This window comes from Perognathus longimembris, chromosome 12, assembly GCF_023159225.1.
Source record: "Perognathus longimembris pacificus isolate PPM17 chromosome 12, ASM2315922v1, whole genome shotgun sequence".
Classification (NCBI taxonomy): domain Eukaryota; kingdom Metazoa; phylum Chordata; class Mammalia; order Rodentia; family Heteromyidae; genus Perognathus; species Perognathus longimembris.
The window spans coordinates 56,589,146-56,602,740 of record NC_063172.1 but is presented as its reverse complement, the minus strand read 5'-3'; positions in this window follow the sequence as shown (position 1 = coordinate 56,602,740).

Here is a 13,595-nt window from a genome sequence, read left to right as displayed (position 1 = left end):
TCTCAAAGATCTCTAGTTAGTTTGATTAACTGTACAACTTGGGGGGTGGGGGGGAACTGAGGAGGAGGGAAGGTGAGAGAAAAATGAGGGAGGAGGTAACAAGTTAGACAAAAAATGTACTCACGACCTTATGTATATAACTGTAACTCCTCTGTACCAAAATTCAGAAGGAATTATAGAACCCAAAGGAGTGAGCTATACTACTTCTACCTCCTAGCCATTTCACTTTAAGTTGAATTCCTGTGGGAAAAGAGGAATCATGAAATTTTTCAAACTATGATCTCATCGAGACTCATAATGATATTCATTCTTACAGGAAACCTCACACCTGTGACTTGATGCATAATTCAAGCTGAAGGATCTCTTTCTTCTTTTTCAGGTCTCCTTTCCTCCGTCATCCTTACCCCCTATCCTGCCATCTGGGCCCAACCTGGGATTATCTTCTGCAAGCATGGGAAGAGAGAGGCATGAGCTTGCATACAGGCTTGGATGAATCACGAACTGCCAGGTCACTGATTCACCGAATACTTCTGTGCTCCTCCTCTTTGAATTAGACTGTTACCATTACATAGTCCGTAGTGCAGGGATAACTAAAGAAACCTTTTAACTATCACCTTTGCTGATCTCTGATTTCTAAACATATTTTTCTGGAAAAATGTCTTTTTACGTAATTTTTAGCATGTATTTAAAAAATCAGATCACTTATCCTCTTTAAGAATTCTTATTAAATATACATAGGTGAAAATTGAACTAAGTAAATTGAGGGGATGGATAGGATTGGGAAAGATGGGAGAGAACAATGAAAGGTACTGTACCCATAAACTGACATGTTAAATTGAAGCACTCTGGGGCTGGGGATATAGCCTAGTGGCAAGAGTGCCTGCCTCAGATACACGAGGCCCTACGTTCGATTCCCCAGCACCACATATACAGAAAACGGCCAGAAGCGGCGCTGTGGCTCAAGCGGCAGAGTGCTAGCCTTGAGCGGGAAGAAGCCAGGGACAGTGCTCAGGCCCTGAGTCCAAGGCCCAGGACTGGCCAAAAAAAAAAAAAAAAAAAAAAATTTGAAGCACTCTGCACAATTACTTGAAGATAACAAAAATATAATGTAAAGCATATAAATAAAAATAGAACAGAATGTCTCACTATCTATAATACAAAATAATCGTGAACATTTGTGGCTGAGAGTGGTGACACATACTTGTAATCCCTACTCAGAAAACTAAGGAATCTCCACAAGCACAGCCTGGCCTACCTCATGAGATCCTGTCTCAGATAAATAAAATAACATTTGCAGACAGTAATACAGAAAAACATCCTAAGTCTATATTTAAATAAAAAATTCCACCATCCTATAAAACAGTCTATTTATAATAGAGTTAAACATATGTTTACAGCTTATTTTACTGCTTCTTTATGGCTCAAAATTACTTTTTCTGGTAACTTTCTAATATAAAACTTTCACACAGCAAAAGAGAGAAAGAGAGAGAATAGTTCAAATATTTTGTCTATGCAAGCTTCTGTTGTTTGTTTTTTCACTGTCCAAACAGCAACTATCTATTCAGCCCCAAGGTTTCATATCAAAAAGTACTGTTGTCTGCAAATCTCTTTAGAAAACTACTTGCAGCTCTCAAAGGAAGAAAGAAAAATTCTTTGTAATTGAACTCTAAAACATTTATCTTACATTTACCAGTGTTCTGAAAAGACTTTTAAAAGTTAGTTGGTTATGCCCTGAGCCAGTCTGCCTTCCCCTGCACCCATTCCATTCCTTATGTATTGGCTCTCAATCCCAACTTGAGACTAAGGCAGTAGCTTCATTTGAACAGATCCTCCTGCAAAAAAAAAGGGGTATTTTTCTTGGACACTATATCCTAGGAGGTTAATTTTTTTTCCATTAAAAATAATTTAAAGATAGTCTAAATATACTCTCTGATCTCCAAATGTCTCATAATAAATTTGGATTTCTTCTCTATAATGTAAAGTTGAATGGGAACTTTGGCTTTTACAATGAAAGTATTTTCTCTGCTATTTCCATTGTCATGGAGCAAAGTGCAACCAGTGTAAGTGTAATTCAGCTAGGAAATCCTAAATGCCAGTGCATATTGTTATGTCAACACGGGACTTTAATACATGTGGATCAGCTACTTATCAGCTGGTATTAAGTGTTCATACTATGCATAAGTAGTGTGTTGATTACTTGGGAATAACTCAGAGAGACTATGTGAGTTTCATTACCAAATCAGACTTTGCACAGTTGAGACATCTTACCGAATACCAAGATTATTACCAATTCAGGTAAAAGGAAAAGCATTCTTCCTCTGAAGAGATCATAGACCAGGGCTGGACAACCTATGGCCCTTGGGCCACATCTAGCCTGTAAGTTGCTTTTGTAATTAAAGTATTATTGGAACAAAGCCATACTCATTTACTTATGTTTTGTTTGTATGAGTTTTCTCACACTATCACAGCAAAGTTAAGAAGATGCAACAAAGATGGCATAGCTCACAACTATGACAGTCGTGGGATTAGGATGCTGAAACCTGGAGGATCATGGTTCAAAGCCATCCCAGGTAGAAGCGTCTATGAAGCACTATCTCCAATTAATTAATAAAAAGCCAAGCGGTAGACATAGCTCAAGTTGTAGAACAGCTGAGTGAGTAATGCCTTATATTCAAACCCGAGTGCCACCAAAACAAGCAAAGAAAAGTGTAGCTCACACAAAGCCTAAAATGCGTATGATCCAGCCTAAAAGTTTGCTGATCCGTTCCTCAGACCTCCTATATACCTCAAAATACGCCCTCTACTATGCATTAGAACAGGAGCTGGTTCAGAGTGTGTATGCAGGATTTATGTAATGGAAGCAGAGGTTTAATGCTATTGATTTTTCCAGCTCACATAACAGTCTCTAGCCATGCCCCTGTCAGACTATAAATACAAGGTTTATTACCACAGGCAGCCTGACACACTAGGCTCATTCTGCAATGACAGGTTATATTATTCAAGACCATCCTCACTGATATCTCCCAGCCCCACTAGCTCTTTTGCAAGATGGCATTTTACTAGTATATGAAGAGGTAAAATCCATGCCCCCTTTTGAAGACTCTGGGCTGCCCTTGCTCAATGCAATGCAGCAGAGTGGATTCTCATTCTCTTAGGCCAAGTCTGTGTGGGTTTGTTAGAATCCTTTCTCCTGAAGTATTTCCTCATGACAAAAATGGACAGATGAGGAGACTGGAAAATTATATTATTTTTAACAAATACCAACATGATCAGGCTCAAAATGGAAATCAGGAAGTAAAATGAAAAGTAGATACCATACTTTTTAGAACCTAAATAACAGGAACTTGGAGGCCTAAGTGGTTATCTAAATTGGGCTTCTCTTAAGAAATTATAGAAAGCTGCAAACTGAATAGATAGAGGCAAAAACTTGCTAGAAGACATGATCAGGTGTCACACCCAGCTTAAAAAGTATAAAGGTGACAGATAGGAGCCTCTATTTTCAGTCCTTAATTCCCATTTTCGGTGTGGGAAGGAAACTGGTTCTCCATTTCTTCCAATCTTCTGTTACACTAACATAATCCTTGCTAATCCTTTTTACATTGTGAGACTCTCCCTTTTGTGAGACACTGAGAAATGCTTTTCATGAGTGGACCTCAGAGACTGGTTTTGCATAAAAACTGGGAAGCTAAATGAAACCCTTACCCATCCTCAGCAGCAATCCTGGACCCCAGGAACAGAGCTATGAAAAATCCTGGCACATAGAAAAGCCCTGTATAATGTCTGACCATCAACCCATAACACCTGCTTTAGGGGGGAAGCCTGGCCACGCCCTTCACTGTCTACAGCTGTGGCACGCCTCCACTGAAGCCAAAGAAGGCTCCAAGCAAGATTCCCCTACATCCTTACGAATGGGGCAATGTCATTCTTTCTGAAAGAGGCATAGAATTACATTGTATATATGTACCACATTTTCTTGATCCACTCATCTACTGAGGGGCATCTGGGTTGGTTCCATATTTTAGCGATGACAAATTGTGCTGTGATGAACATATTTGTGCTGGTGGCTTTAGTGTGGTCTTGCTTGTAATCTTTTGGGTAGATACCCAAAAGTGGCACTGCTGGGCCATAGGGGAGCTCTATGTTTAGCCTTTTGAGGAACCGCCATACTGCTTTCCAGAGTAGTTGAACATGTTTATACTTTCACCAACAGTGTAGTATGGTTCCCTTTTGGCCACATCTTGTCCAGCATCTGTTATTATTAGTTTTCTTGATAATGGACATTCTTACTGGAGTGAGGTGGAATCTCAACGTTGTTTTGATTTGCATTTCTTTCATGGCCAGTGATGTTGAGCACTTCCTTGGAAAAAAAAATTATACTAAGTGAAGTGAGCCAGACACACACACACAAAATAATAGACTCCATGGTTTCCCTAATCAGGAATAATTAGTAATACACCCAAGATAATCCTAGCAGAAGATCACAATAGCACAATAGCTATGTACATATGAACATATATGACGATGCTAAGTGAAATGAACTTCAAGTTATGGAAACAGGTGATTTATCATTGTCGTTATTTTCAACATACCATGTGAATTATGCCTTTTTCTTTTGTCTTTCTTCCCCATGGTTTTACCCCTGATATCACTGTAACTGATTTTGGTACCCTGGGTATTGTATATACATGTACTGGAACTAGGGAAGGGAGGGGGAATATCAAAATGGAGAGACAAAGGATAAAAGACAAACCAATGCAACAGCAATACTTACAAAAGTATATGCTGTAAACTAACTGTACAACCCATGGAGGGGGAGGAAAATAGGGAGGGCAGAAGGCAGAGGGGCGGATGAGGGAGGAGGTAACACCTTGAATAAGAAATGTATGCACTGCCTTAGGTATGAAATTGTAACCCCTCTGTACATCACTTTTTGACAATAAAGAAATAAATAAATTTTAAAAAAGAGTCCCCTATAAACTGAACCAACCCACTAAAAAGTTCAAGATTATATCAAAGTATTATGTGGATCCACTAAGTTTGGGGGTAATTTCCTGAATAGCAGCTGATAATTCAAATAGCTGCTGTGAAAGCATTTTGCTGGTAAGGATCCACTCTTCTCTTTTTAATAATGAATACCATTAGTAATTTCATCACAAGATCTGAATATTAGCAAATGTGCACCGAAGCCCTATTGTCATTTGTCCCGAGTGAATGAGAAACTATTTTTCTTCATTGTTTTCTCTCCTTTGGAGTTTGTTGAACTTCAGTGTGGTACTAGAGAGTTATGCTGACCTCTGTAGCTACTGGAAGTTCTATAGCCCTTTCTTAACTCTTTACATTATATCTGTAGCTTACTGTGTGCATTCCACTGCAGGGATTACATGTATTGACCTTTGCTCAGAAAATTCGCCCTCTTGTTAGTTACAAAAACACCTGTGTCTGGAAACATTTTTAGTTACTTGGCAACAACCCACTGACTACTCAGAGAAGGATGCAAATAAAGCTCTTATTTTGTAATTGCTAGTTTGGTAAGTGTATAGTTAGTACAATTTGGTACAATTTTGTATAGTTAGTACAGTTTTGTAATTGTATAGTTTGATGCCTACCTTAAGATGCCACAACATCTAGGAAAAGCTACAGAACAGCCGTGTTTTGCTCCACTCACAGCAGACAGAAGGCAAGGCCCGTGAGGCTCTCAAGAGAGTGGGATGCCGAAAGATGCATAGAAAGTGAAGCGCCCCAGTGGGCTTCTGCATATGGCAACCTGCTCCTCCTAATTACAATCAGAGGGGGTGCAGCCTGAGGAGAGAAGGATCATTGTACATGAAGTGTTGTTTGGTCTTAGCTGGTGAAGCTGAGCGCTTCGGTGGGGAACAATGGAGACCTTGGAAAGGCCCTGAAATTAGGCAGATCCATCCTCAGAACTTTTCAAGGGTTCCCCAGACTTCAAGTGATGATTGGCAATATTTTGACCTGACTTCAAATCAGTGTGTCTGTCAAATGTTCATTCTAGCTTTTTGTTTGTTTGTTTTATTGAGACGGGGGTCTCTTGCCATTTGGCCCAGGCTGGCCTAGAACCTTAGAACAGTAGGCATGTGTGCTACCAAATCTGCCTTTTTATAACACTGATGCACACTACTCAGTTATCCATAACAAAGCCACCTGTGACCCTCTGCAGACTCCTGCCCACACAGTGACTGCCTGTGACATCCTCCTAACATCCTGAAGGGTACCTTACTACCTCTAGGTCTTTGTACCTCAAGTCTACAGTTAAAAGGTCATTTCCTTTAAAAAGCATTTACCAGCACCTTTCCTGGAACTAAAACCAACCACATATTCATGTTGGACTCTTACATGCTTCCACCTGTAGCCATGCAAATAAGCACCTCTGTAGACCAGGAATTGGACTCACACCACCCTCTTCCCCATCCAGACAACATAAGCATCTCCCACAGAAAGTTCTGGCCTTAAGTGTCTCCACACCTCCCATGCCTGGTGTAAGAGGCACACAGCAACCTCTCAAGGAATCAGTGAAGACTTACAAATAACATTAAGGGGTCTGTTAACAAGTATATTTAATGACACAGGCTACTGTATAAGGATTACCAGTCAAGACCTGGCTGAAATCTTCAGCACAACATATAATGACCTCACAATTAACAAAGAATAGGTCCTTCAGATGATGTGTCATCTGTGTCATTTTCTATATAAAGGACAAGGACGTTATCATCTGCCTCATAATCAGTCTTATTATTAGCACAAAGATAATAGAAACAATAGTGGCCTTGTATCACCACATTTTGAAAGGCATGTAAATACATTTCAGGCAGATTTAGCAAAGGCTGTAAACATAGGTTTTAATTTATTCTATTTTTAAATAATTTCATCTCCATATAATTCTATGTACCTAACCTCACAAGTCTTTCAAAATATAACCTTATAAGAAGATCATGGGATTAAAAAAAATTAAGTACTTTACAAATATTTTTATTTTTTCTAAAGACAAATAGACTTAATCTTATTATCCATGTAAAGCAAAAGAGAAATTACATGCTGATGACCATGGGAGTAATAAATTTGGCAACAAATTAGAAATGATATGCTTCCTAAAATAAAATGGCTGACAACAATGCTCAATTTTCTCTACTTTATGTCCAGAAAACAATTATAAAAACACTATGAGAAAAGAACTTATCTTGATAGTGGTTTATAGTACTTCTCTTATCACTGTGGAAATCTAGTTTATTATTTATCACTATGTGATAGGGAGAAAGACGACCCACATTACAGGGATCAGAGACTACCAAGATGCGTGGTAGAGGGAGCAACAGTAGAACCCATGCCTGCTTCAGCCCAAGTATGCACATAGTAGGACCACTGCTGAGTATTCAGCACCACAGTACGTTGCGACCCAGTGAAAAAGCTAGCAAGTATTGAGCACCAAAGATGGAGCAGTCTCATTCAATGTGCTCTGTACAGGTTATCAGTTAACCCTCACCGTAACCCCCAGAGTTTCCAATACCGCCTACCACCCATAGGAGAGTGAGGCACACTCTCCAAGCTGAGCACTGTTAAGCGGGATACCCAGTGGTCTCCCCACATGTGGGAGCCTGTTATACATCACTGTTGAAGTAGGATACTTGGTCTTTGCCTCAGTTTATCTTGGAACACCTGCCTCTCTATCTAGTACTTTCCACTCCTTTTCCAATCTTGCTCCTTGCTAGGGAGGACAGCATATACATACCAAATCCCTGCCCCGTGCTCCAGGTTCCCAGGGACCTCCCGCAGTCTGGATTCCAGTTTCTCAGCAATGGCATTTCTGCCTTCACCTTATCTCAAGTTTATCTTTCCTACTGAATGTCAAACCTCCCTTTTGTCCCTCCTCTTTGGTCACTGACCTTTCCTTGCACTTCCTGTGAATATTTGGAAGTGTTCCCCAAACTCATAAGCAATCTACTTTCAGAATCATATTATCATGTATTGGTCACTAGGTTAACAATGCATATACTTCAACCTATTTAGGATCCAAGGCTTGGTCTATGTGCTCACATTCACATGACCTACCAAGTCTAGCACTAGAGATAACTACTGCTGTGTAACAAAACATCCTAAAATGCTATCACTTCAAATGGAAATTTATTTTTCCAAAGCATCTGCAGCGAAGCAAGGCCTGGCAAGGAAGGTTCTTCTTTGCCCAATAGTGTCAACTGAGACTATTGAGCTGTACACAGAATGATCTGCTTCCAAAGTGGCTGTCTCATGATCGGCCAGGTGGTGTGGTCGCTGGCTGTGTTCAGGATAATGGCCTGCGTGCCACTCTATGCCAACCTCCATGTGCTGTACACTTCCTCAGAAGATAGAGCGAGGTTCTCAGGAGCAACATTTGTAGAAAGACAAACAGCTAGGCATGGTATCAACTTCATGTGACCCACTATCATTCCTGATACACTGTGACAATTGGGGGCGGGTGCAGTAGGAGGGTTTGTACTCATAGTTTCATGCTTATCAGGAAGGCACCTCACTGCTTGAGTCATACCCCTGGCCCTCGCCTGATTTTTTCCCGTCTTTTGATAGAGGATGGTCAAGGTCCTGAAGGAGCATATAAGATAGAAAGTGTTGTTGCAGTTATGAACATGAATAAAAAAGAATCAGGCTAGTCTACCTCACAGGCATTCAGCAGCTTTTAGAGATGTTTTCACCTATCCTTGGACACTTGATGATGTTAACAGACGTCCCTCCCTTCTCTCTCTTCTTTTCTCTCCTCTGTTTGTGTGTGTGTGTGTGTGAGAGAGAGAGAGAGAGAGAGAGAGAGAGAGAGAAAGAGAAAGAGAGAGAGAGGGAAAGAGAGAGGGGGAGAAAGAGAAGGAGAGAGAGAAAGAGAGAGAGTATATAGGTATAATTAATATCTAGTAGGTAGAAACCAGGTATACTGTAAATATCTTGTGACATCTATGAGGTTCACAGTTTTCTACAACAAAGAATTATCCAGGCTTAAATGTCAACAGTTCCAAAGTTGAGAAACTTTGCTTTTTTTTTTTTTTTTTTTTTTTTTTTGGCCAGCCCGGGGCCTTGTACTCAGGGCCTGAGCACTGTCCCTGGCTTCTTTTTGCTCAAGGCTAGCACTCTGCCACTTGAGCCACAGCGCCACTTCTGGCCATTTTCTGTATATGTGGTGCTGGGGAATCGAACCCAGGGCCTCATGTATAGGAGGCAGGCACTCTTGCCACTAGGCCATATCCCCAGCCCGAGACACTTTGCTTTTGATTCATTCTGCTAATTCTATTTTGGTCCACATCATATTATCTTTCTGTGAATTATCTGTAAATGCTGAGTAGTAGCTGTCTGTGGCAAAGCTTCTGCATGGATATGCGTAATTCTGAAGATGCTAAGAGGTTAGTGTTATAGTTACGATGTCAGCCCCATCCATCCTGCTACTATGTTGAATTATGCTGTCTGAAACAAGAAAACCTGTGAACCAGTGTTCTAGAATCAATGTAGTACCAATGATTATCCAAACACTAGCTATTTAATATTAGGAGAAAACAAAGCTAATGCCAAGCTGGGGCTTGGAAAACATCTTTTATCTTCCTGGAATCTCACCTAACTCTTGCTGGAAACCCATACCGAAAGTTCTAAACAGCCAACCCTAAACTCTTGCTAAGAATACCTTGAAGATCATCTTCTCCCCTTTCAATTCCAACTCGTTCACACATTAGCTTTTTTAACCCATGGATCCCCATGGGAATTTGTTAACCTAGTTTCAGTTTCAGGCATGCATGATCAGACTGATAAGATGATGCTGGAAACTGTTTCTTTGGCTGTGGGCTTCACACATTTTGGACATTGACCCCAGGCTTTCCCAGGTTTCAGGTTTCCACAGGGGCATGTTCCTATGTAGGAAACAAGACTGATACAATAAGCAGAAGACTCAAAACATATGATGTCAGGAGTCATCTGGCCACTATCCATATAAGCATAGCAAACTGTGAGCTTCAAGGGGCAAGCCACAGCCATCTACATTTGACTCGGAATGTCTGATGTTAGATTAGGATATTTTATGCCCTTAATTATGTTCAGCTGAGACTAATCACTAAATTCAATTTTCTTCCCACAAGTAGTGAGGCCAGCCAAGCACCGACTGGCACATAGAATGGAGAGTAAAACGAAAATATTTTCATACTCTGGACCCACAGACAATCCACTAAGTTACTATCAACCCTACTACAAAGAGTTTTCATTGTCTTAAATATATGGGTTAGTGTACTAAGAACTGCAAAGTCGCTTAAGTCAGAGATCCCTGAGAATGAGTGCAAAGCAGTTTTACACCATGGTGAAGAGCCAAACCCCAGTACTAGTTCTTCCATACAGACTTCTTAACTTCACATGCGATTTTCATGCTTCTCAGTCACTTTCCTGGGATCGTATTTTTAAACTCCCTCAATATATAACACAGTTTGATCTGGATAAATTATAAAAGAATCTCAAGCATCCAGCCTCAAGAAAGAAAATTCCCCTACTGCCTAAACAATAATAACCATAAAATGAACTATTAGCAGAAACAGAGTTGTAAGCTTTTAGAAAACCAGGTGGCTGGGATTGTCCTTGTCAACAGTAGTAAGGCTCTTAGCCTAGAGAACAGGAAGCTGGGGCCACAAGGGGAAGTAAGCCACAAGGGGCTGAACCCCTAGCCAAAGGTTGGGTTCCAAGTAAATGTCATCTCTCTGCAGGAACTATAGACTTAAAAAAAAAAAGTTAGAGCTGAAAAACAATAATAATCATTTCACTTGGGCAAGAAAAAAGCAGAAAGCCAAAGATCTAAAACTCTAGTCCAATGAGTTATAAAAATAACACATTGAGGGCTGGGAATATGGCCTAGTGGCAAGAGTGCTTGCCTCATATACATGAAACCCTAGGTTTGATTCCTCAGCACCACCTATATAGAAAAGGCCAGAAGTGGCACTGTGGCTTAAGTTGGTAGAGTGCTATCCTTGAGCAAAAAGAAGCCAAGGACAGTGCTCAAGCCCTGAGTTCAAGCCCAGGGACTGGAAAATAATAATAATAATAATAATAATAATAATAATAATAATAATAATAATAATAATACAATGAAATAAAGACAACCACAAAGAAACACAAGGAACACACACCATCAATGACTCAAGTCCAAAGGAGTTCCTTTAACATAAAAACAATACAGACTAGAAAGACTAAAATCATCTATATACATACCAACAACTAAAAATAATACAAACTAGCTGCATTCACATTCTGAATCTTGTATTTGCCATTTGTGTTATTGTACAAAAGCTGAGGACAAGCAAACAAACAAACAAAGTCATCCTTTAGTTTCATTGTCTGTCAAATGAAATGATAATACAGCCTATACTCTAGAGTTATTATTGGAATTAAATAAATAGATTCAGCTAAACCGCTTAGAATACACAATTCGTATTCTATTCAACATTGCACCCACGATGTAGTAGATGTTAGGAATGCAATGACATGGCTGCCATCAAAAGCCATTCAAAAAGAATCTTGAGAAAATTGGTTAGGATTACCATTTAAAGCTGGTGGCTCATGCCTGTAATCCTAGCTACTCTGGAGGGTGAGATCTGAAGATCACGGTTCTCAAATCAACCTAGGTCTATGAGACTCTTATCTCCAATGAAGTATGAAAAAGCTTTAAGTGGCTATGGCTGAAGCAGTGTAGCAAAAAAGCCTTGAGCAAAAAAGCTCAAGGACAGTGCCCAGGCCCTGAGTTCCAGCTCCAGGTCTAGAACACACACACATGAAAGGAAGTAGGAAGGAAAAGGGCAGGCAGGCAGGAAGGCAGGAAGGCAGGAAGGCAGAAAGGCAGAAAGGGAGGAAGGAAGGAAGGGGGAAGGGAGAGATAAAAAAGAAAGAGAATTAGCATTTAGATTGGGCATTGATTTAGTCCCTCTCTAGATATTTGGGAGGCAAATTTGGGAAACTTGTGATTCAAGGAAGCCTGGCCAAAAAATTTGCAAGATCCCATCTCAATTAATAAAAGTGGGATGCAGTGACTAGCACTTGCAACCCCAGATAATCAAGAAGGGTAAATAGAAGGACTATGGTCCAGTCTGGCTTCTGCAAAAAGCAAGACCTTATAATAACCACAGCAAAAATAGTTGGGAGTATGTCTCAGGTGGCAGAGAAACTGATTAGTAACTATAAGACCTTGAGTATTCACCCAGTATCAAAAATATTTCATTTAAGTTAATTATAGAATATATACTTATTAGATTCAACAAGAGGTATTAGCAATATGAAAAAGGCACGGCTTCAATTCAGTGTTGCATAGGGAAAATATTGTCTCATGATCAAGTTCAGTCTAACTCAGTAATGCAGCTAAATCTGCTATGAATTATGGATATAAATATTTAGGGCTACACATTGTCAAAGTTGGGAAATATGTCTTAGATAATCATAGGAATTTGATTCATAATTGTGTTTGGTGTTAGTCACATAAAATTAAAATGAACTTGCTAATTCTTTTCACTTATACTCTTACATTGAATAGCATTGTGGCCCTCTTTCTCCTCATTGCGATGCACAGGAAGGAAGATGAATTATGAACAATCTTCCAGTGTCTTCAAGTTTGCTTTCAGTGCTCTTTACCATGCCTTACGGACTCAGCCTCAATGAGCTTTGCTGGTTTCTATAGCACAACTTAGCTCAATTGCCTAACTCCAAAACTCAAAATATATTCCCATAATTATACGCCAAGAAATACTAAAAATTATGTTCTTCAGAATTTAAAAACATAATAAAAGTGAGTCACTTACAAATAATACAGTCTCACAGAAGGCCTTTGTACTATGAAGCCATAATTTTTGAATGAGGTCATAAACAACAGAAATCATTACTTCAGTAAAACATGTAAAATAGTTTATTTTAATCAAAATTATGTTTGATAAAGTACAACTAACCACCTAGAAAAATATCTTTCCTGTGCAATTCAACTTCATTATGTTCAGTATTACAGAGTTGACTGAGTATATGGTTTATCTCACTGATGAAATACTTTCAACATTTTTGGTCTTAATTATCATCTCCAGTTTAGAAAGATTCATCTTTACTACTCGAAAATTCCCCCCAAAATTCTAAAAGTGATGAATCATTGTTCTACTTAGAATGCAATTTCAAGCCTTAATAGTTAAAAGTTTTTGGTAAGACACAATACTAAGAGATTACTAGAACATCAATATGGGAATACTGTGAGCTTCTAGAACAATAGTAAAACTATGCTCATAGAAACAGATTCCACACAATTTTTCCTTATAAAATAAATGACACAATGAAATATAAGTTGAAGTACAACTCCTACTATAAGTAAATACAAATATTAGGTTAAACTAGTCATCACAAATGACATGAACAATTAAATATCATTAGGCACCCTAGTCAATAGGATGTTGAGAATACCATAATACTAGCACTAACCCTTGCCTAGTTTCAGCTTTCTGAACAAAGTACACACATACTTTGGAAAGAAGCAGAGGTCTATTAGCCTGGTATGCTTATTAGTAACCTCAGTTTATCCATCTCATTAAATTAAAATTTAAAATCTATAC